This window comes from Misgurnus anguillicaudatus, chromosome 14 (assembly GCF_027580225.2).
Source record: "Misgurnus anguillicaudatus chromosome 14, ASM2758022v2, whole genome shotgun sequence".
NCBI classification, from domain to species: domain Eukaryota; kingdom Metazoa; phylum Chordata; class Actinopteri; order Cypriniformes; family Cobitidae; genus Misgurnus; species Misgurnus anguillicaudatus.
In genome coordinates, this window is record NC_073350.2 from 9,645,778 (window position 1) to 9,671,410 (window position 25,633).

At 39.9% G+C, this 25,633-nt stretch overlaps 1 long non-coding RNA gene across 3 annotated transcripts; it reads left to right on the top strand.

Annotated features, from left to right (window-relative positions):
• Nucleotides 1-9,300: 9,300 nt before the first annotated feature.
• LOC141369447 (uncharacterized) lies at nt 9,301-25,370 on the top strand. Of its 3 annotated transcripts, XR_012373145.1 has the most exons (7): nt 9,302-9,893; nt 21,527-21,728; nt 21,829-21,895; nt 23,862-23,959; nt 24,034-24,122; nt 24,242-24,285; nt 24,897-25,370. It is a non-coding gene; the product is annotated as an uncharacterized lncRNA (long non-coding RNA). The 3 variants fall into 3 exon arrangements; XR_012373144.1 differs by having other exon boundaries at nt 9,301-9,893; nt 21,527-21,895; XR_012373146.1 differs by lacking the exons at nt 21,527-21,728; nt 21,829-21,895 and having other exon boundaries at nt 9,370-9,893.
• Nucleotides 25,371-25,633: the final 263 nt, after the last annotated feature.

Sequence of the window (25,633 nt, forward strand, 5' to 3'; positions counted from 1 at the left end):
TATTTTTAGGGAATTAGTATTTTTTACACTTTAAAAAATTATTTGTTGCACCTAAATTTGTAAGTTTAATCAACTTGAATTTCAAGTCATTTCAACTTACTGTTTTTTCATGAGTAATATGAGTATTTTTATAATATATAACAACTAATCAATTGTCAAGAAAGTTGAAATGAATTGTAATTTCAAATTGATTAACTTAAAAAAAATAAAAGGTGGAGTGTGTAGATTTTAGCAGCATCTAGCAGTAATATTGTAAATTGCAACCAACGGCTCAGTCCACCGTTCACCGAAAGCATAGAGAAGCTACTGTAGCCGCTATACAGGACAAACATGTTGTCGTTTAAGACAAAATACGATTGCGCTCTGTAGAGCAGTTTGTCCATTTAGGGCTACTGTAGAAACATGGCTGCGCAAAATGGCAACTCACATGTAAGAGGACCCGGGCTGTATATAGATAAAAACGGCTCATGCTTAGGTAATAAACACATAACGGTTCATTATGTAGGGCAGTCAGTGGTTCTCAAACTTTTTCCGCGTGCGGCCCCCCTTGTGTACGGCCCCCCGAAGAATATTTATGACAAAAAACTGTTCTAAAATGTAACATTTTAATTAAACAAAACATATTAAGTTATACAAAGTAGTGCTGTTGGTTAGTAGCCTTATTTTTTTTTTAGGTTTAATTACACAGAATTTATGATAAATTAATGTATTTTATAAAATGTCATAAAACTGGGGCCCCCCTGGCACCATCTCAGGCCCCCAGTTTGAGAACCACTGATGTAGGGTCTTTATACACTTCTGATTAGGGATGCTCCGATCGATCGGCCATCGATTGGTATCGGCCGATAATGGCATTAAATGACTTGATCAGTACTCGCTGAATTTGCCGATCTTGTGAACCGATCTTTCTGTTTACCTGAATGCAGCTGCAATTAGAGAGCATTTTACAAAGCATTTTTACAACCTGTTGCTCAGGTGCGACGTGCAGATTTGGATTTCTCTCTTTGCCTTTACAGAGATATGTGTATTTTCTATGAGGACGTGCTCCAACAGCGTGATGCGTTTTCACATCCCCATCAAACAGCGTATACAACACACATCTATCGCGGACAATTGCATCATTATGCCAAAAGTTTATTATTTGCATGCGTTTTAAGGTTTTGAGCGTTTAAACTTTCATTTTCCTCACAGCTACTCTGTCTGCGTGCACCCGCCGCGCACACACAGCAGCCTGTCATCAGTGCACGTGTACAGAGCGATCTCTCCTGCGTCTTATGCAGAACTGTTGTACTTTATACGAATGCCTGTATATTTAATTCATACAGTAAAGACTGTGAAGTGTTTAATATTCATTACTTAAGAGACATAAACCTTTTTAAAGGCATATTAAATATCTCTTTGCAAAAGAAATATTTGTTGTGCTTATTTATTTGATTCTCTTAACACAATAATATACCTAATTAGTGCAAGTAATATAACAGAGGGAACATCTGTGGTATTACTTTATCTAGAAAAAATGTTAACAGTTACAGTCATCAAAGAGCTTGCATATCAGCTTCAAAAAAAATTGTAATGGGCATCGGCCAATCACGAAGACAACAAATTGGTAATCGGTATCGGCCGCAAAAAAAACGTAATTGGAGCATCCCTACTACTGATAATAAAAATATGTATATAATATTGCATTTCTGTCATTAGATCCTTTTAAAAGTTACACACTGCACATTTAAGTGCAACTAAAATTTGTACAGTGTACTTTAATAATCTTTAAAAAATGCACATATAAAATAAAACGAATTTAAATAGGAAACAAATTTAAAAAGTCATGTTTTGAACGCAAACTCCAAGGCCTTGTGTCATTGTTGGTCTAATTTAAAATGATTTACATTTATGTTTTGTTTACAGTGTTTAATATAGACTAAGGCCTTATTCACACTGTCAGTCCAAATCCGATTTTGGGATTTTGGGAAAGTCCATGTATTGCCAACGTCAAACCTCGAGGCAGATGGTCGTGCCAGTGCGACATCCTTGCCATAGAAACAGATAATCCAGAACGCTAAAGGATGCACAGATCGGATCTGAACAGTTGTGATACACAATACGGACAGTGAGTCAAATCGGATATTCTCCAAAATCGAATATGGGCTGACAGTGTGAACAACGTCAAGCAAAAATGAAAAATCTTTCATCATTTACTCACATTCATGTCTTTCCTGTATAACTTTCTTTCCTCTGCAGAACATAAAAAAGGTATTTTGATGACCATTGGTAAACAAACAACACTGGCCCCCATTGACTTCAACTATATGGACACAAAACCACTGAAAGATTTCTCAAAATATCTTCTTTTGTGTTCCAGAAGAAAAAGTCGTACAAGTTTTGCTCATAAGGGTGAGCAAAAATGTTACCAAAATTTTAATTTAGAGTTTACGTAATCGCATCAAGTTGGTCAAAATGTGCACAAACACAAAAAAAGGAATGCTGGAAGTTTGTAGCTGTGATTTAAATGTGGTGTTGGTGTTTAAAAGTGCAGTGATTTCTCATCCTGGTCTCTGAGGGCAGTGATTGGTTATGGATTCTGAAATGAGGGACACAGCAATGCCCTGCAAATGGCACGGTGACACTGGACCGACCGACAGTGACCTTTGGAATAATGTGTGAGTCCAGCGTTTAAACGTCACACAACAGTTACTCACAGAAATATAACGTAAGCAGCCAGCCGAGTTCTGTGTAAAGCTCTTTGTTGGTGACCTCGGCTCATGCTCTTGTGATCGTGTCCTCAGATTGTATGAGAATGTCACAGTGAGTCTCATACTGGAGCTTTCTGACCTCTTGAGATAAACATCTGCTGGAGGATTTGTTTCAGAAAGATCCACGAGGGAGAGTTCACAGTACATTATTTTACGAACGGCAAATAAGCCCTTGTGAGAAGGTGCGGTTACAAATGACGTTTTTTCCATTGGATAGTACAGTCACTTTTTGGGGGGGTTCCACTGTGTACCTGATACTTTTTCTAGGTTAGGATATTAATAAATATCATTCATCATTTCCTTGGAAAGTGTGGGTGTCAGTCTGAGTTGTGGCTGTCTGTTTTTGCTTGTGGATGTTGTTGTTACTGGCCGGTCACAGTGTTGAGATGGAGGTCCAGTCAGGGGAAAGTGCTGAGTCAGATCTCCCAAAGACCCAGTTTACAGTCCTGTTCCCCTCAGGGTAAACACAACTCCGCAGCTAGAAACCGTGACCATAATAGCCCGCAGACTGTGCCAAGAGGGAACCCCATTGAAGTAAAAGTAACTCAGTGATTGCGAGCCAAACACCCATTCCAAAACAATACTGTTGCCACAGCCATCTCACATAGCAACCCCTGTGCGCAGATATCTGATAACAAACACAGCTTGGTGCAGAATATTGGATTACATTAGGAGAGACCATTTCCAAAAACCGTACTTTATAAACTAATAAATTCCTTTTGCAGTTAAACTCTTTTTTTCAATCTACTTTTCACTTTTAAGTAATGCTTTGTCATTTGGAAAGGGGATTCCCAAACGTGGTCCCAAACGTGAACAGTGTAAAACAATGCGATGTTAAAATGTAACCCCAAGTTGTTCAGCAACAGACAACCAATCGTAAACGGCCTCCGTGCTCAGCTCATTAAATATTCATGACGCTCAGAAACTTTAGCGTCTTGAGAGAAATGTCGAATAGCGAAACCTGAACACCCAGACTGAATTGTAACCCCAGGTATGAACAGCATGAATCATGAAACAAGATAACGTAGTATTACGTTAAGCAATATCAAGTGCGTACAACCTGTTTTTCGTGATAATATTTTTAAAAGGAGAGACGCGGTGGCCTGCCGAGGTGAAGTATGAAAGAAATTTGTTTTGTAATGCATTTATCACACGAGCTTTCTGCAATGCATACAAAATCAGTTCCAGTGAAGTTCGCAATAAAATGTTACTCGTGGATACAGAGGATTTTTAGGAATGACGAGAATTACAGAGTCTCTTAGCTGGAATTGTTTTATTTACTTGAGCAGCTGACTGATTTCCAAAACTGCATAACTAAAAAAAGTTCAATAGTATAAACTTTGCCAAGAAATAAACATTGCTCTCTTAAAATAACTGGATTCGTTTAGGTCTAACACTGCAGCAGGTAGTTCACATAGATATATTTAGCAGTGTGTGTGTGAAAAAGGGAGAGAGAGAGCAATAAAGAGCATGTTTTGTCCCCAACAGTAGGGTTGGGTTGTTGCCAGTAGCCTGTGCAGTACAGTATGTCTTGCCGTCAGGAAACAGCTATAAATATCAACCAGAAGAACGGCATAATGGCGACTGCAGTGTTTTTAAAAGAGGGCGTGTTTGTTTATATGTTGCTAGATACTTCTGTGTTCCCTCCGGGTGTCCCAAGGTGATTGTACGCAGTTGCTAATATCATGCACGCATTTGCACGCATTTCTCAAATAAAGGATCGATCGAAAGTATATATTTATTGTTCCAACACCATTTTGTAAGTTATCTGCACTTGGCACGCATGCATTCGATCAATAGAAATCTCTAGAAAGTAGCTCTGTTTTACACTCATTCCCTAGTGGACTGGCCCGACTTCTAGTGAGCTGGCTTCTGAGAGATTGGGAGTTCACTTTAGTACATTAAGTGCTAATAACATTATGCCTGGCAGAACTGTCTGTATGCATAAATCTGTCTTTAAGATCGCCATGCACCGTATATAACTGTATGGTGCATCTGTGTCGTTTGATGGTGATCTTAAATGCAACTGCAAGAGAAACAGAAATCGTTATGCAGTGTACGTGATGCCGTGTACATGAATGTTACATGCGGGGACATTATGCGATTAATAAATATTATCTTTTAATCAAATGAAATACATCAATGAGTCAAAGTTAACACATAAATGTTTGCGTAGTCAAGCGTGTAAAACAGTAAATTATCGTACACCCGCTGATCAAACACAATGTTTATCCTGCAATTAAAGGGATACTCCGGGCAAATATCAAAATTAATCCATGATTTACTCACCCTCAGGCAATCCCAGATCCACATGTCCATTATATTTCAGACGAGCACATTTGGATTTATTTTAATAAATGTTGCTTTTCCAAGCTGTATAACGATAGAAACAATAATCAGAAACATCTGACTTTAAACCCCAAAAAAGTGCATTCATCCTTCACAGAAGTAATCCACACAACTCCAATGCTTTAATAAAGGTCTTCTGCGGGTAATCCGTGCGATTTTGTACGAAAAAATATCCATATTTCAAACTTTTTAAACTATAATAATAACTAGCTTCCGGTAACGGCACCATCTTGGAGTCACGCGCGACATCTTATGCTGCGTTCACACCAGCCACGGTAGAGGCGTCAAGCGCGAGTGATTTCAATGTTAAGTCAATGTAAAGATGCAATAACGCATGTCTGGAGGTCTTGCGGCGCGAATGAGGTGTTTAGCGCGGCGCGGTAGACGCGATTCCCCCTCATTCGCGCATCTAGTTTGCGAGAATTGAGCGTTGCCGCAGCAAACACGCGAGTTGAAATTGTTGAACTTTGGTGGAAAAAGGCACTGCGTTAATCAAGGAGCTCGCTCTAGTAGTGATGTGATTACAGGAAGCGAGCAGAGTCGCAGAAGCCCCTCCCATGACGCGAATTTTCGCGTGAATGTCTCGATGACTAGAATTTCATGTCCGACTTTCACGCGCAAATTAAGCGAGGAAACTCAAACTGTTTAAGCGGAAAACACACGAATTTGATGCCTCAAACGTGGCTGGTGTGAACCCACGGTTAGACTCACTCGGAGCTGTGTGGATTACTTTTGTGAAGGATGAATGCACTTTTTGGGCTTTAAAGTCAGTAGTGGTTGATCCCTGTTTTCTCCCATTATAAAGCTTGAAAGATCAAGAACATTTACTTAAATAACTCCAAAGGTGTGTGTCTGAAAGATGATGGACATGTGTATCTCGGATTGTTTGAAGGTGAGAACATCATGGGGTAATTTTGATATTTGGCTGGAGTATCGCTTTAACAGTCGAACCCCTGGCAAACTATCAGCAAGGCTGGGTTGTATTGCAATATATTTAATTTCTTTTGAGACATTAAACCTTATTTGACAGTTGCACTTACCTCTTCATATAAACACGTTATGATTTTTGCATTATATATCAGCCAAGACCTATCTTGAGATAAGTGTTCTCATCATTTACCTGCAGAAAGACACCCACCACACCCCAAAACATGCAGAAATATCAAGAACCTTCCAATTCAATTCATTCTGACGCCAGACATACTAATCAGACAGCCCGCGGTATGTTCTTTATGAGATGCATGGCGCGTGTGAATTCCTGATGGAGGAATGGAATGTCTTGGGTAACTATTCTCCAATGGTAGGATCGGTACATTACTCATAATAAAAAGTACAAAAAGGCACAGCGAGTGCTTTGATGTTCTTCTTTTTATGTGTGTTAACGCTTGCGTGTGTGTGTGTATCTGATACAGAATCAAACGCCACAGGCAGAAACACGCTGTGCCCTGTTTTTCCACTCCGCTTCAAAAACAAAGTCCCATATGCTGAACCATATCTGGGATAAAGGAAAGCAGTAGAAAAATAACAGCAGTTTCCTAGCCCTCCCTTCACGTTTTTCCCCAACTCTCAAACACATTTTCCTGTCTGTATGTCTGTTGCTGGTGTTGTTTGTTCTGATATGTTGCTATTCTTCTTTTCCTCTATGCTGTTATGGACTTGCATACATCATCCAACACACAAACTGATAGATTGAATGCATTGTAAGTTGCTTCGGAATTACAGTGTGCCAAATGCACGGATGTTATGCGATATGCGCCCTGCATAAATGCATGCACTACCCATGCATTACAAAATCAGATTGTTTGTAGGGCATCACCTGAAACTGGAAGTACATTAAGATGAAACCGACAACAAAACATGATCCCATTGCACGCATAGCATGAGGTGAACATGCTTATTTTCCCTGAAGACAGATTTTCTTGGAAGATTTGAATCTGTTGTTCACACACACACAAAGCTACTCCCAAGATACCTTCAGATCAGAACAATATGTCATGCCAGGCCAAGGTTTCCAAGGACTAGTTTAACCTGATGTGTGCTATTTTTGTATCACTAATGTCACCGAATCAGTTGGCACTCTGTGCATCTGGAGTTGGTGGGTAGGTCAAACAGGTAGACGCACCCTCATATTCCCTGCACTGGTTGTACCAATTTTGCATTGTGGGAATGGTCAGATTGCCTAAACAAATATGTTGCATGGAGCAAACACTCTTTAGGAGGTCAAACTAAAAAAATCCTATAAAAGCCCTTTTACATTACATTTATGCATTTGGCATATCCAAAGCAACTTACAGTGCATTCAATCTATACATTTCTTTAGTAAGTATGTGCATGTATTGTGATTGAACCCATGACGTATGTTTTGCTAATGCATTGAGTCATAGGAACCTACCCATTAGCTATTTTTATGCCAAAACTATATTTTTGCTTATTTAGCTCATTTGCTCATTTAACACAAACAGCAGGCTAACATGTCTCTATCAAAAAGCTGATTGGCTCTTTCGGCTTTCATACAACCTCTATACCAAGCATTTATCTTTCACTCTTCACCTTTACATTTAGGTATGAGATAAATGAAAATTCAGGTGCAACATGCACGGTTGCAAAAATGCATTTCATATGCATGCACATTTTGCACATGCATGTTTGCACATGCACTGTGTAAATAATGTAGTTTCCTAAAACAAAACACAGCGTACATCAATGATCTCCTAATTAAATATGCACACTTCCTCCTCTCGAAAACATTGCACAAGCTGTGGCCTATGCACAGACTGCGGTGGTCGGAAAAGCCCTCCCTTTCATGTTGTTTTGGCTCTTACCTGGCCTGTGACTTGCTGGGACTGGATGATTGTAACCTCATGCCTTTAAATGGAACACAGTGGAAAGGGGAAAAAGACAGAACGTTCCAGGATACACTGAACTTTATTTACTAGATCTTGCCGGGTGGGGAGGACATGCAGGCTCTGAGCAAAAGGACAGAGAGAGAAGTGCACATTAGTGCGTGTTGTGGTCATGCATCTGTAGTCTGACCAGCCAGTCATTCACTTTAGATGTTTTTGCACCGGTCCCAGACATACAAAATGTTCTGCTGTTCACCCCAACTATTACATTTCCACATTATGCGTAAATCATGTTGTCTAAGTGCTCTTTTATGCTGAAATGAAAGTAAGTCTGTATCATGTATTTAATGCATAAGTGAATTAAATGCATAAGTTATTTAGGAATAGCAAAAGGACAGACTGTGTTTGTTTAGCTATATGCATCTGCACTGCAGATAGGTCAGTGCTTTATGATATGCACGTTTGGAAATGCAAAATGTTTTCTAAGATATAAGCACCTCTGGTCCTGTATGGCCACCGTCCTGCAGAGATCAGCTCCTGATCAAACACACCTAAACAAGCGTATCGGGGTCTTGCAAATTACAAGTGTGTTTGAGTAAGGTTAGATGTGATAGTGGCTCTTTAGGACGGGGTATAAAAGAAGTCTTATGCAATGCATTTTTTGCACTTTAACTGCACAAAGGTTTTTCTTTAAAGTAGTACACTGTGTTCGGAAGGCCTTGACTGGAAACCTTCACTAAACACAAACCCAGGTCATTATAACTTTTAATGTGAACATGCCGCATGCGCCAGTTAAACTGTTGTCATGATGACCTTTGTACAGACTGTATTATATAGAGGTCGGCGCGAATGAGCTGGAATTTTAGCAGTACGGATCAGTCTGTCCGGAGAGCGCCGAAGTCAGCTGCCAGGCATCGGACCTTGATCAGAATGTGCCGGTGAGATCATTCGCTCCAGCATTCCTCTGCTGTTCTGTCACGGCATTCCAGACGCCAAAACGCCTCTCATGACTGGTCACAGCCTATCATACATGTGTGCTCTGATTTCACAGACTGGACTCGGATCAGTGTTGTGTCTTTAGACTAAAAATAGAAACACTAGGAGCTTCTCTTTCCCTGTTAACCCTGATGGATTTATGTAGGTGACATGCTGTGTATGGGCATGTGCCTGATCTAGACCCTTATGCAACTGTTGCACAAATGTACTCTAAAAGTGTATCAACAAAAACATGGGTCATATATCAGCCTAAAAGCAAAATAGATAGATACAGATAAACAGATAGATGCCAATACAGTTATGACAAATGAATAAATTGTTGATAGATAAATAAATAAATGAATAAGGGCTTCGTGTTTATGCAACAATTCATTACGTGTTATTAAGAGTTTGCAGTATTATGATCATTTTATTAAATATATAATAAATGCTTTGCAATGAAGACAAAAAAATGAAACTCTTTATTACAGTGTGTGGTTTGGTTGGACGCGTGAGAGAATGAGTCACGTGACAGCAGCTGACGCGGGGTGGATCATGGGAACGCAGCGGTGTCGTCCATCTGTCTGCGGCGTCGAGCAGCGCGTTCACAGCTGTGGAAACGAGGGCACCCGCACGGATTAAAGCAACGACGCCCAAATATAAGCACTGGTCTCAGTTCAGTGCAATACAATGTCGATTAATCCTCAACAATAACGTTCTGATATTCCGCTACGATACTCAGCGTTTGACAGCTCGTAATAAGAATGATGCATGAGTCAGTCAGTCAGTCAGTTTAAACCGCGGGGTTTGGGGGAGGGGGTGTTGCGTGACCCCACTGTTGGTCTGAGATCAGACTCCCACACATCGTGATGTACCCTGTGAGTCGTGACTGGAGATCAATTCCCACATCTTAACCCCTTCTGATCTCAGTAGCCTATACTATCACTCCTTGGAGATTTTCAAAGCTGTGGGTCATGTAAGTGTATCTCGTTTGCATTGCAACATTTTTAAATAAGCAAACGAGTAATCAAGCTTTCAAAACACATGTATTGCTTTTTTACATTGTTCATTTACCTACATGAGCTTTGCAGAATGGTTAAAAGATCATATACGTTTCAATACGTATTTTATATATTTCTTAATTTAATAGCTTTGTTTGATATTTGATAATAGACTAGCATGCTTGACCATGTGCATCACAATCATGCCAACAAGGTGTATATGACTTCCTTTAAAATATATATATTTTTTAATGACGGCATGCAAATACATTAATCAAAATATTTTGAGCTTTTTATTGAAGGGACGCTCCACTTTTTTTGAAAATAGGCCTATCCTCATTTTCCAGCTCCTCTAGAGTTGGACGTTTGATTTTTGTCGTTTTGGAATCCATTCAGCTGATCTCCGGGTCTGACGCTAGACTGACAGAAAAGTAAAAGTTGTTATTTTCTAGGCAGATAGTCCCAGTCCCTTTAGGACTATTTTTGGCTGCTGCGTAATTTCATTGCGCTTTTAATTTTTAATTTCCCGCAGTCTAAGCACACGATTTAACTACAGAAGTTTTAAATAAGAGAAATATTGAAAATCTTTGATTAGTTTTTAGCGCAATGCTAATGGACTAATCAGATTCAATGGATTGTGCTATGCTACGCTAAAAGTGCTAGCACCAGACCCGCATATCAGCTGAATGGATTCCAAAACTATAAGAATCAAATGTTTAACTCTAATGCTGCGTTTACACCAACCACGGTAGATGCGTGAAGAGCGCGTGATTTCAATGTTAAGTCAATGTGAAGACGCGTTGACGCGCATCTGGAGATCTTGCGGCACGGATGAGGCGTTTGGCGCGGAAGACGCGTTTCCGCCATATTTGCGCGTCTAGTTTGCGCGAATTGAGCATTGTGTGCAGTACACGCGAATGGTGCTGCTTTTTGTGCATTTCGTGTTTGACGCGAATTGCCGGCTGACGCCCGAGTTGAAAAATTTCGCGCCACGTTAACCATTCAGGAGCCTGCTTGCATTCAACCTCAAGGAACGCTTGATATTGTCCGTGAGCAGTCACCCGGAGCTATACGACACAAGTTCTTATTTCTATAGAGACAGGAATAAAAAGGACCTCGCTTGGAAGAGTGTCAGTGAGGACTTTGGGCAACCTGGTAAGTTGTAATACAGATTTAACTTTTGAGTCACGTGACTTTTATCAACCCGCGCCGTTTATTTTCCCCCTATAGTAAGGTTACCAAATACAAACCGGTAACTCTCTCAATAAATGCACAATCAACATCAGCCATCCTGCAAACAGACAACCGCATAACACTTGCCCCTCCCACAAGAAGCAGATTTTGCCTCTGACACGTGTCAAATGCTTGCTTTTTCCACGCGTCTACTCCGCTCTACACGCGCGAATGCATTCAAACTGTTCAAGCGGACAAACTAGACGCGATTTTGATGCCTGAAACGCAGTTGGTGTAAACTAAGCATAAGGGGAGCTAACAATGAGCATATTTTCAAAAAAAGTGGAGTGTCCCTTTAAAGAGGACATATGAAAATCTGACTTTATCCATGTTTAAGTGCTATGATTGGGTCCCCAGCAGTGCTTCTATCAACCCAGATATGTGAAAAAGATCAACCCAGTAACTTAGTTTTGGTAAACCATTCTCTGCATGCATGTGAAAAATTAGCTCATTGAAATTTGTCTCCCCTTGTGATGTCAGAATGGGGTTAATACCACTCCTTAATCTGCACTATCCAACCACGGCACTGCCATTTAGTACAGAGATCAGCTCATTTGCATTTTAAAGGACACACCCAAAAATGGCAAATTTTCGCTCACAACTACAAAGTGGCAATTTTAACATGTTATAATAAATTATCTATATGGTATTTTGAGCTAAAACTTAACATACATACTCTTGGGACACTAAAGATTGATTTAATATTTTACAAAGTCTTGTTAAATGTCCTCTTAAATGTTACGTAGAAACACAGATCAGTACCTTAGTTCAAATATGGCGGTTCATCTAATGTTGAATCCCATTGGTTTTGGCTTCACGCATGACTCGTTAATTGCATGTTTTGTCGCAACCTGAGAACCAATGAGATTGACGTTATCTTTGTGCCGCTATATGAATACAATTTTTCTAAATATTTATTGGAGTTAGTGTCCGGTCAGCTTCTTGTCAATTTTCCTTCCGGCTCGTGACTTTCCAGCACGAGGTGAGAGCTGCACTCTTTCAATTAGATGAGAGATTGATATTTATCTCTGTGAAAAGCCACTGGCGTGATACCAGTGGTTATGTAAGGCTTGTGAGAAAGGAGATCTTTTATTGCCTCTTTAATAAACAAGTCCAAGAATAGTGGCACATTAAAATTTAATTTACGTTGCCATAAATAATGCTATCATAAGACTTGGATACATTTAGGAATGTTTAGGATTCAATTCATTTTAAGCCATCCACACACAAGAATTTTAACCTGTCTCTTGGTTTATGAAAACAAATTGACATTATGTTTAATATGAGACTGCTTGGTGAGAAGTGCGCATGCTCCAGTATATTGTGTTGTGGCTCCCCTTTCATCTTCTTTGCTACTGTATCTCTGTCAATAAAATAGCACAACGCATTTCTGCTTTACTTTGCATTACTACAAATGCCCTATCTATTTGTTTTTACCAGCCAAGGGATTAATTGTAACCCTTGTCTGTGGTTTGCCATTGATAGTTCTTAACTTGAACTCAAAACAGTCCTTTAATCTCTGTTTCGAAGCAGAAATCAAGGTCATGTGGGAAATTCACACCTTACAGCTCCTTTATGCTCTTAAATTTATTGCCGCCCGCCTGCTGGATCTGCTTTCCGAGGGAACATTACTCTCTCCTTCCTCCCTCCCTGTGGCTTTGAGAACAACCAGTGCCTCTTTCCTGTAGGATGAGAGACTCGTAACGATGGGGAGAGAGGTCGAGCGCTGGCCTTGGATGTGCCTCCGCTCCCTATTCTTTATCCGGCCTATGTGGGCTCTCTGCACCTCATTGTCATGCCGGTCAATGCTGTGTGCTGGCTGGCTGGTTTGTTCTCAGGTCTTGCCCTCTGCTGTGGGCTCTGTACCGGGACAATATGCCTTTGTCATCTGAGCCATGTTCACTTCCTGCTCTGCAGACTCTCTGCTGGACAAGAGCAAAGACGAATTATTCCCATGTGAAAAATGTCTTATAGCTTCCAATTAACAATGGCATTAAAATGGACACGAAGTGCACAATAGATTAATGCATTGGGATTTTAACTGTCTCTATTTTATTAGCACAGGCGACACCATTGAATATTTGTCTGAAGCTCGGTTCACACACACTTCCCCTCTATGACTGGATTTTCAGAGCTTGTGGAGCCAACTAGTAAAGCTAGGAGAATCTAATAACAGGAGACAGTTAAGCTGAAGTCAATAGCATTTAATCACTTGAGGTTGGGAGTGTCGTCTTCTGCAGAACTTCTGCTGTATTTCCAATTCTGAATCATTGCAGTTGCTAAGAAGAACCCGATAACAGATTCCTCGAGTTATTACAGGTCCAACAATGTTGCATTAGATTTATCTCTACCTAGTAGGGGGTCATGTTTCCAAGTAAGGTTAGAGGTTGATTTATCTATGTGAGCACAAGGATCTTGTGCTGTTAGAACGTTCTCTAATGTCCTTTCTCTAATGCCCGCCTTCCGGGAAACAAGGGTCATTTGGTACTTTGCTCTTTCACTCAACACGCTGTGGATAGAAAGGGACCAGGATCCTGTTTAGAGAAAGATAAGGGCCTGTTTACGACTCATGTCAGACAAACGGCTTGATCTGACTTATCAAAGCTTCTCAGAGCACATCTGGGAATGCAGTTGCATGCTGACTTTGCTAAGCGATGCAGAAAGTTGGCAAAATTTAAAAAAGGCCAAATGCAAAACTGCTGGTAACTTTATCATTACTACTGTGACATAATTGTTTAAAGGAAAACACCACAGCTTTTCAATATTTTACTATGTTCTTACCTCAAGTTAGACATATTAATACATGCATATCTTTATCCAATGCGTGCACTTAATCTTTGTACAGCACGTCGTGAATGTGTTAGCATTTAGCCTAGCCCCATTCATTCCTTAGGATTCAAACAGGGAGGAATTTAGAAGCCACCAAACACTTCCACGGTTTTCCCTCTCGTTCAAACTTCCGTCAATATTACTGTGCCCGAGGTCAAAGTGCTGCAAACTAAGTGCTCTTCCACCATACAATATGGTTCTCATTTTTAATCCGCTTAAAAAATCGCCAAATTTTATTTTGTGCCACCATACTTACTCGTGTAACTACTTGTGTAACAGTCTTTAAATATGCAAAATATGGAAGTGTTTGGTAGCTTCTAAATTTATCCCTGTTTGGATCCTAAGGAATGAATGTGGCTAGGCTAAATGCTAACACATTCACAACGCTCTGTACAAAGATTAAGTGCACGCATTGAGAAAAGATAGGTATGTATTAATTTGTCTAAGTTAAGGTAAGAACATAGTAAAATATTGAAAAATGGTGGTGTTTTCCTTAAAGAATAAGAGTTTACTGTGAAGTCTAATGGTGCTTTTTCACTGCATGTTACGGCTAATTTTGGCTCACTTTTGGGGGGTTCTATGTACGTACGTACGTACGTAGTACCTGGTACTTTCTTAAAGCTGCAATCCGTATAATTTTTTTTTTCAGTTATAAATCAACAAAAACAGTTATTGAATATGTCTCATTATCTTGCCCCAATTCACAATTGTAAGCTTATAATAATTTTTAATTTGAGCTGTCGCATTAGTTTTCCTGGAAAAAAGTTTGAAAACGTCAGCCGCCTTTGTGTGATGATGTAACGTCCGTAAACAAAGAAAAGGAGCTGGCTGCTTCATCGCATACGCTCCGATGGAAGTTTGTAGAAGATTATCATTTGGGGAACATCATGTAAATGTCCGTTTATTACGTTCTTACATCTATGGAATCATCTGTTAAAAAAAGTGAAAGCTCAAACTGCAAGCTCATGCTTAAACAAAAGTTAATATCAGCCAGGCTTTTTAACATCTAAAGGGATTAAATACTGGAGCAGAGCAGCTTCCTCTAAACGGTAATGCTGCGTTCACACCAGCCGCGGTAGAGGCTTCAAGCGCGAGTGATTTCAATGTTAAGTCAATGTAAAGGCGCGATAACGCGCGCCTGGAGGTCGAATTAGCGCGATTCCGCCTCATTCGCGCGTCTAGTTTGCGCAAATGTCGCAAATTGAGTGTTGCCGTGGGAAGCGTGCGAGATGAAAAATCTGAACTTTGGCGGAAATTGCAGAAAAATCAGGAACTTGCTCTAGTAGTGACGTGATTACAGGAAGCGAGCGGAGTCGCAGAAGCCCCTCCCATGACGCAAATTTCCGCGTGAATGTCTCAATGACTAGAATATTACGCGAGAATGAAGCGAGTACACTTAAAATGTTCAAGTGTCCAACAACGCACGGTGGATGCAAATTTGACGTCTCAAACGCATCTTGTGTGAACCCAACATAAAGTATCTGTTATTATTTAGTCAGAACAAATGCAGCATAAATACTGTATAACTTCACTTCAATGTTTTCTACAGGCTTGGGGGCACATCTGCCTGGTGAATGGGTAAAAAAAGATAACTAATATTGGTTTAGATTGGTGGTTTTCAGATGTGGATGTACTAGGATGTCATGTGGATGTATAATGACAGATGCGTCGATCACAGACATGTAGAGGCCAGCTTCAAGTACGACCTCAATTGAGGTTCCAAGTAAGCCGTACTGATACTAAAACGTGACGTGTGACACTGCAGATCACTGATTGGTCAGAGAGAATCGGCACCACCAGGGTCACTGGTAAATACAAGCTTAGCTCACGATTGTGCGCCCTCGAACAGCATTGTGTGCACATTGTTCCCAATCTCCCCTTTTAGCAGTGAAAAACATCCACATGCAGAGAATCAAGTACACCATTGATATGCTTCAATGCTTCTGTGTTGTGCATTTGTTTGTGTCACATTTTTACGATGATGTCACGGCAGAAGGGTAACTTTTAGTTTAAAAACAATAAATAAAAATAATTACAATTACAATTGTGGGCAGGCTGGTCATTTTGAGTCTTATTTAGTTCATTTATTGATTATTCCACTTGCACAGTGATTACTGCTTTTGTAATGATAAGTCATTTTAAAGTTTTTAATTTCCAAAAATGCTGTTTGTGGCATAAAAAATTCATCATCAATGAAAAAAACACTGGGCATCTGTCAACCAATCAGATTTAAGAATTCTAAACCACAGTTTGATACTGTAGATCTGACTAATAGTTGTTCTTCTGTTTAACAAAGTCAGGACATTTTATGCTCCTGAAAGCACTTTTGAGGTGAACTATCAAATCCAAACATCAGATAACTTATACTGACATACAGTTCATTCAAAGTATCATCAGATCAGAATATATAAACAGACAAACTCAGCTTTTTTCATGTGTGGGTTGTTGGTCAAGAGGGTGTAACTGTTTATAAGATATGCCCTTTAGTAAGTACATTTTCAATGCTGATGTGTCGGTTCTTGTCCGTGGGAATTTCTCCTTGAACTTCCCTCAAAATATCATTTGCAGAGCCCAGAGACTCATGGCTCTCTCACAGCCCACATCGTACCGTGGGTTCACCGTCAACACTTGTGTGTGGGAAAAGAGTGGGAAATGAGGGCGTATGAGACGTAAACGAAAAAGATTAGATGAGAAACAAGACTCAGAGGCAGAAATGTGTTTAGCAGATCTTGGTCTGCAGAGAGCTCGAGGCATTAAAGAGGACCTAACACAAATAAAAACATCCTTAAAACGCCCTAGATTTCTGTTGGGATTTTTCAGAAATTTTCAAAGGGCCTGATTGGTTACTAAAATGGCTCTGTGTGTTATAAACAAGACAGAGTGCCAAGTGAAAGTAGAACTGAATGGTTTGAACTGAAACCAAAACTGAAGGCAGTTTCCTTTATATCATGTTATTGGTGAGAAGCCCCACACTGAACTTGCATAACTCGAAATTCGAAGCCCAGCATGAAGTTTAAAAAGTTCCCCATGCGTGTTCAAAAAATTTTAACCTAATTAAATTATATGCATTCAATTGCAAAGTGTAGTTTTGATGCAAATGCAGAACAATAAATGTTCAAGAATGTAAATCACATTGAATGTTGTCAACCCAGATTGCGTCCATATTTCCAAGCCTTAACCGTTTTGAAATTCTCCAAATGTTTTACTAATGAGTCACACAGGATCTCAAATGTGTGAAATAAATTCTGCCGTGGCGCTCTGTTTGTTCAAGGTAATGTCATTGACGCTGGGCGTCAGACTTTAAGCTGTTGCTTGCGTTAATACACTCGCTCTCTGTCAACGAGGGTGGAACAAGGCGTCAGTTTGCTCACGCTGTAAGGGAATCCCTCCCTTCTATTTATAGCAGAAGGCTTGTTCAGATATTTGAGTAAATGACTGACAAGTGTTCAAAGGGTCATCATTTACTAAGCTGCACAGTTACATTAAATATTTGCACTGGACTGCTTTTACTGTACATGTCTACTCATGCAAAATTACTGCTTATATTTTTAACAATGTCCTAACTCTTAAATATTAAAATTTGACACATACCTTGTCAAGCATCATTAGTTTTACATGCATGATTGACGATCAAACATTTTTTAGCCTAGCAGGGAAACACGTGAAAAAATACTTAAAAGACTTCCGTTGACGAAGTGCACAAGCTATGTTGAGTAAAACGTAGAAATTGTCTAGGTTAATCAAAACCAATGGTTGGGTTTGTTTTAGGGATGTAACGATTCAATCACGATTCAATCGCGGTCCTCATTAAAAATGCCTGTCTGAAATCGATTCTGAATCGCAAGGCTGCGATTCTTTGTTTTATGCACAGCTTGTGCCTGTATTACGCCATTTGGTCAGTAGGAAGTCCTTATCAATCTAAAATCCTTATGAGTCGGAGTCGTTTATAATGTGCATTTAAAAAAGCAACACTCGTTAAACAAAATCATTCAAAATATTCTTTATTATCATGAAAATACCTGAAACAATTTGAAGAACAGCGTATAAATATTCATGTGTAGACATTTCCTGGAATAGCGTTTGTAATGCTACTTCTTGTGTGGCACAAAGGGAGTTTCTGCACGGGAGCGCCCCCTGGTGTTCGGATGTGCCTGGATTTCACCGTAATTCATTCAAATTCATTCATTGAGAAAACGCGCATTTGCACGATGAATCGTTACACCCCTAGTTTGTTTATATTTTACTCACTCATGGGTTGCATTTTTTAAGTGCGATTTATAGTCGTATTTATGCGCTGCTACTGGGGGATACATGTGTGGACTGCCTACCAGCGGTCTGCGTGTGTTTGCACGTCGACGCAACGCATAAGTATATATGAAAATTGACGCCGTTGCGGCTACGCCCTATGACCTAGGCACAATTATAATGAGCCCTTTAGTGTAGGAACCCCCAAAACCCCCCAGCAACGCTATAAAAAGCCCTAAAAAAACACCTTAGCACCTACCCACAAACAGCGATACGTTTGCCCCTGGCTTCACAGACGAGGCTTAAGCCTAGTCCTAGACTAAGACACACGCTTCAGCTTACTCAACTGCAAATAACTAGCACTGACAGACAGGGTTGCCAGGTCCGCATAACAAAACCAGCCCAAAGGCCATTCAAAATGAACCCAAAAGCATCCCGATGACCATTCACAGACCAAATACCAACAGTACCAAAATACCAAAGTAACAAAACCCTTACATGCCTAACTCGCAGAAAAACATCAACCTGCAGAAACAGTAGCCCAATTCAAGACTCCCACGAAAGGCAGAGGACCTGGCAACGCTGCTGACAGATATTTAAAAAAAGCCAGCGCCATTGATTTGTCTCAAGATACACACCAGTAACGCCTTTTTCTAAAGCATGCTTATTAAATATGCTTAAATCTCTTAATTTAACTAAGGCCTAGTCCTGGCTTTAGCTAAGCCTTTGTTTGTGAAACCAGGCTGTATAACTAAAGTTGCTTTTCCATTGCATGGGACGACTCGGCTCTGTCCCTGATAGCTATAACCTTCGGGACGGATCCGCAACTGATCCACTCCGAACTCGGCAGCTCCGGCTATACTGAGCCGGGCCATACGAAAAGTTACATTTATTTTTTCGTAATTTATTGTTTTCTACATAAAATCATGCTACATAATGTAAAACCCATTAGCTGTGTGAAACCAAATAATAACCATTTGATATCTCTTTATAATGACTGACTGATCCGTAACGGATCACTGTCAATGATTATAAATACAAACTTTGTAATTTATGTTTTCTCCTAATCCATTATTAGTTCATGAGACTTTAACCTGAATTTCATATTCAGAGTCACGAACTGTCTCTGTGGTAACTTTCACTCTTGTAAAAAGAAGTAAATGTTCGCTTTATTGGTGCCCATAATGATGAGTGTGTATCCTTGCACTACCTTTGTCCCTGTACTTTCTCACGTGTCAGTTGTGTGTGTGGTGTGTGATAAGGGACATACTGTAGTTAGGAGGGTGATTTATATCAGCTGAAGAAAAACTGCTGACAGCTCTGGGAAACCCTTCCTTTGGTTCTTCACCATTGCTCACAACAGCTGGAAAAGTGTGTGTGTGTGTGTGTGTGTGTGTGTGTAACAGAAAGGGAGTCCTGCGTGTGTCCACTGAAATTGATGGGAAAGTGGATGATCTGTACATTTAAGTCTTGTTGTTCACATAACGCAAACCCTTGTCTTTATAAATCAAGCCAAACTCACATGCCTGTGCGCAACAGAGATCAGCATGTGATACTCAAGAGAAAAATATGTACTGCGTCCACCCCTTCCCTACAGCACACTATTCCCACACCCTGCAATCACAGCAGGCTACTTTACCCTTGTGAAAGTGGTTTGCATGTGCTGCTGTACATTTGCTGGTTTTGCAATGGGCTAGTTTTATAGTCTTTGTAATGTTGCAATTAATATAACACTGTGTTCACCTGTCTAAGCTGTGTTTGGATGCGTCGCTAGGTGGACACGTTTTGGCACACCTCTGGGATCTTAATCGGTGTCATTTACAAGGGTTTTCTGGTGCCTAATGCCTGATGCATTATCTGCCCAGTTGCGTTATTAGATAAAGTTCATTCCTGTAGCTTCATTACGTTACAAGTGCAAGGGTCATCGGTTCAATTTCTAGAAAACATACATACCGAAGTAATATACCTTAAATGCACTCTAATACATGCGTAGATGTCGATTCAAACACGATGCTCTGTATGCTCTACAAAAAACTTTATTTTTCATGTTGTTCTTGGAGTTCTTACGTTTTGTTTCATTGAGTATCAATAAAGAAAACTTTTTATTTGTTTAGTCCATTTATTTACTAAACTACTAAAAAGCAAATTTGTGAAAATGCTGACATCATGTGCATGCGTATTATTTATTTAGACATCATGTGGCATCGCCAAATACTAGCAAAACAGCATTTTTGTCGTTTCTACTGATCATTTTGATAACATTGTAGTCAGTAGGCGAAGAAAACGTTTCTATTTTTAGTACTTGGTTGTTGTGTAAACATACTCTTAAGCCTGGAGTATAGTCTTTAGGGTTTCCCACAGAAAATGTGTTAGTTAAGGTGGTAGGGTTTGCCGTGGGGGGGTGCTTCTTTGTGTGATAGACTACAGACAGCGACGGTGGACCACCTCTCTTTCTTTCTCTTATTTCGGTTGTGTGGCGTTGAAATGCGTCCGCGCTATTCCCCGAGATGCACTTGACGGCCTTTTGTGCAGCGAAATTTTTTTCTTTTTTTTGGACGACCTAGTTAAGGCGATAGGGTTCCCCAACTTAGGCGGGTCGCCCAAACTGCAAAGTGCTGCAGGAAACCCTGAGTCTTTGTATGGATTTTGTATGTCTTTGTATGCGGTCGAACACACGGCCTTGCAAAGTATAGTTTATTTGACTTGTACGTTTCCACAGACGTTCGTCGCATGCACATTGCGACAAAATGCAATGAATCTCCTGGGCTACAAATGACATTCTCCTGTAGGCGCATGTGCGACCTACACATACAATGTACGTGGGGGTTGAAAAATTAACATTTTTCAATGGCGCAATTTTCGTCAGCATTCACGGTACGCGCACTCTTCTGCTGACGAAAATTACACCACGCGCACTGTAGGCGCACACGTGGTCCCCTTAAACATGTACAAAACATAAACTATACTTCGACCTTTAGTCTCAGATGTTTCTTATGAAATGGCTTAGAAGGAAATAGAAACCAAATGAGAAAATGTATTAAGAATATGGAGCTGTAAAATTTATGTAGATTTAATTAGAATTTGATGTGAGAAATGTTTGACAATCTTCAACAATATTGCCTTTTGATTGCAGACTTTGCACATCTGAGTTCAGAGATCTCTTCAAAAATAAAGTCGTTTGCAAGATTTCTAGGGCTTTTTCTCAGGAGAAAAATCTTTGATGCTTGAGGAAACGTTTCCATTTGCTCTCATTGATGTCTAAAAAAAAAAGTAATGATCTCATCTGTGATCTTTGTTGCAGTGCAGTGTATAGGCTGCAGATTCTCTTGTATGTGTTTAGAGGTCAGGAGGAGGTGAGCAGATCTGCTCCGTGACCCTCACAGCCCCCAGTGTCGGCACTCACTTCCTGTTCCTTCTTATTAAAGCACAGGACGTGAAGGAGATCAAGTGGGAGGAGAACAGATCACAGGAGAGAGAATCAAATCCCCCCCAGCTCAGTTCCTGTGTGTCTCTCATTGCTGTCCTCACACATACACAAGTCATTGCTGCAGGCCTTGATCACCTGCTCTCAGCTGTCTCTTCACTGTAATCCCTTTTCCACAGACACCATGATGCTGATGGAGCTGATGGACAATCTGGCCTGGTTCCACAAGCTTGCACTGAAGTAAAGGTGGGCTTAATGGGACCAGGTCTTGGACCAGAAATGACTGATGTCACTGTCTGGGAGACAGTGTTCAAGTATTGTTTTGAAAACCACAACTACTCAAAATAAACAAATGGTGCCAAACCAAATCACCTTAATTATATTTAATGAAACACTTCTAGCATAAACGAAACAGGTTTGTGTTGAGGTTAAGTTTAGTTAGAGTGTGACAGATTTTTTTTTTGTTTTAGGTGCATGTCACTATTAGGTATGAACAGACGTGTGATCACTTGTAATCAGATCTTAAATTTAAATGGATTTTTTAAAGGCAGGGGCCACAATTTACAGGAGGGGGGCCAAGTACGATGCACAATTCTCTGGCACAAGCAGATGTCTGTAACGATAAAGTTAGAAAATGATGCAGGTTTATTGATTATAAACAGAGACAGAAACCATTGCAGGTTGATTTTCAAACGGCGAACCGCCGCAGGAAATAAAGTGCTTTGATGTTAATCAGCGACTGGGGCACTTCAGGGGCCAATCAGATTTCACCAGTTCTGCCAGTGTCTTTAATACCAGATACAAACAGTGCCATAGTGTCATATGTGCACTTTATGTTGTAGATGTCCTAAAAACAGGCAAGATTTTCTTAGCATTTTCCGCATACAGACAACAGCGTCATTTTAAAATGATCTCCATTCACACAGATCTGAGCAAACGACTAAAAGCGGCATTTAATGCATGCCAGGCCAGTTGTAGGTGATTTTGTATGATCACTTAATACGCATGCACATGACATCCCAGTTTTTACTTATTCGTGTTTTTGTCATTTAAAAAGAGATGATAAGGGGGTGTTGTTTTAAAAAACTTTGAAAAACGTTTTCAAAAGTTAGCATTTTCCAGTCCCTCCAGAAAAACGCGATTGTGCGATCGTGCGATATATTCCATAATCAGGCAAAGTCCGAATATTTATGCGGGCTGCATTTTTTCCAAATACGACGCACTTTCGCCGCATTAATTACATATTTCCGCGCACAAAATATGCAGGGCTTGCATGATTTCATAATCTCCGCATTTTCGTAGCAAAAAGTCACATATATATTAGCAGAAAGTTGAAAAATGTTGCATTTACTTCCCTAAAGCGCAGCCATGTCCTCTGTTGCCATGGGAACGTTATGAAGTGACGTGAACATCATTGCAGCTTTTGCCAGTTTCCGCAGTTTTTGCAAGTTTCGCAAATTCCCGCAATTCCATCGCATAAATTGAATAAATATCCCGCATATTCCATCGCATTTTTAAGAAAATGTGCCGCAAAATCGAGGATTGTTGCCCGCAACAATCACAAAAAACTCTGCGTTTTCAAGGGATTTCGTGGTAGTCACGGAAATGATTTTATGAATAGCTTTTTCAATTTTTTCCTGTTTTTAAACCATTGTCGCTTGGGGTTAGAGTTGGGGTTAGGATGTCATTGTATGTATTGGTTTCTAAAAAAAAAAAATGCGTCCACTAAACTACTGAAAACGTACAGGGTTATGTGATCGGCAAAGGTGTTTTTGTCACTAATACATAACAATGGCATTTTGGGGGCCTGAAAATGCAACCCAATCTCAAGGCATTATCGTGGTATTGTCACGAAATATTTCAATGATAAAACTTATTAGTGTTCATGGACACAATTTTCCTCTCTTTTTAGTTTTACTTAGCACAAATTTCTATAAATTGTTTTTGTCTTCCCAAGCACAACTTTCTTTTTTGTGTAATTTTATATATTAGTTTCTCTTTTTTTTTACCATTGTCGCTTTGGCACAAGAATGTTGGGGTAAGAATGTTACATGTCAGACATCCCAACTCTAACTGTGCTGATATTTTTCTTATGTCTGGAAAATCAACAAATTTTGGTAATAATCATATTGTTTGAAATGTATATTTTAAGTTTTTACTATAATGTCACATTCACACTGCTGGTATTTCTCAAGGGTGGTTTGATTTTCAGCCAGGAGGTCGAATCTGTGATGGTTACTTAGATCTTCTGTTGGCTAGATCTTCAAATGTCCTTTTATTTGATTCAAAGCCAGATTTACTCATTGCCAGGTGAGCATTTACCAAACATTTGTATGCATGAATAAAACTTTTCAGGAAAACTTTTTCATCTTCTCTGCAAGCAGTCTGTGGTTAGCAAAGGTGTGGGCAGAGACCCTCTGATCTGGGTTTTGTGACTGAAGAACTTTTGGATGGCATTGGGATCGTGTAGCCTGTGAGTCAGTCAAGCTCTCATTCATTAAGCAGCACCTGTGGCAGCATTGTTTGTTTAAGCGTATTATACTGACGTTTATTCTTCAGTCCTATTAACCAAATGCTTTGATCAAAACACAGATCGCGTGCTCAGCATTCTCGACGGATGACAGTTATAAATGAAGGTGTGTATGTGCGAAGCTTACAAATCTCCTTTTTGCGTGCATGGGTTTGGCCTCGGGATCCTCCTACAGGTGTACTTTAGCGGATCGCCATGGTGACTCAACATTTGTACCAGGATCCTGGGCTCGGGAACAGGAATGTACTTTCTTTATATAAACAGGTTTCGGTTGCAGATTAATTTGGTTATAGATTGATCATGAATGTTAGTTTGCAGTGCTTGACAGCTCCGCCAAATTATTACCCTGATTCAAACGCAGCCAGACATTTAAGAGGCACTCCATCATTGATGTTTTGAATGGAGAAAGATCTGTTCAAAGGAGTGCAAATAGAAACTACAGTACATAAAAGAATCAATTGTGTCTCATAAACACTAATAAATTAAATGGATTGCAAATAGAAACGTTTAAAGAATTGCAGCCAATTGCATGTTTTCAGATTTGCCAAAATTCTTCATGCCATGCACATTAAATGTATAGCTATGTACTCATGCCGTTTTGAGGAAACAATTGTGATAGTTAATACTTGATTGGTCTCATGAGCTAACAGTACCTAATATCTGACCAATACAGTTTTCCTCTATGTATTAAGTAATTCCTCTGTTTTTCTATTGCAGCTGCCCGTCACTACATCTTTTTCCAAGATTCACAGTGGAGATGAGAGAAAACAACAGCGTACTGTAGTGCGACTTCTCACCTTTCACCTTTCATGACCTGCAGCTGTTCTGAAAGTGTCAAAATGTGCTGTTTATGAACAGGTTTTGCAGAGAGAATGATGCCTTGTTTGTCATTGCCCAAAATGAACATGAGCCTCTGGCGTGTCTATATCCACGCAGGGTTCTAGATATGAATGAATGAATCTACCTTACCCGAACACTCCCTCTTACCACACCTGAATACCTGTCGTATAAACGTTTACTAATGAGATTGTAATGACAATTACACAGTACAGCATGAACAGCTGAGCGTTAAAAGAGTTTGACCTTTAACACGCATTAATCAGACATCAGTCAAAATTGTAGCTATAGTTATACTGTACATCAACTCAGTCATCAGTAGTTATCTTAAAATGATAAATACTGATGATTGTAGGCTTTTGGTATAGTATGCTTTGTCTTTTTTGATTTGTGTTTGCTAAGGTATCCATTAGTGTTGCTTGTTTGCAGGGCTAGGGATTTAGACAATCCTTAAGTATTTAACTTTGGTGTGTATCACAAGCTGTTTGTGCAACAGACATCAATGACATCAAACAGATGAGTGCTGTTCATTTTTAGAGCACCTGTAGAAAAACGTTTACAATGAAGGAGAGAATGCCATATCTAAAGACCAGGGTATTATAGAGATGGGGATGGGC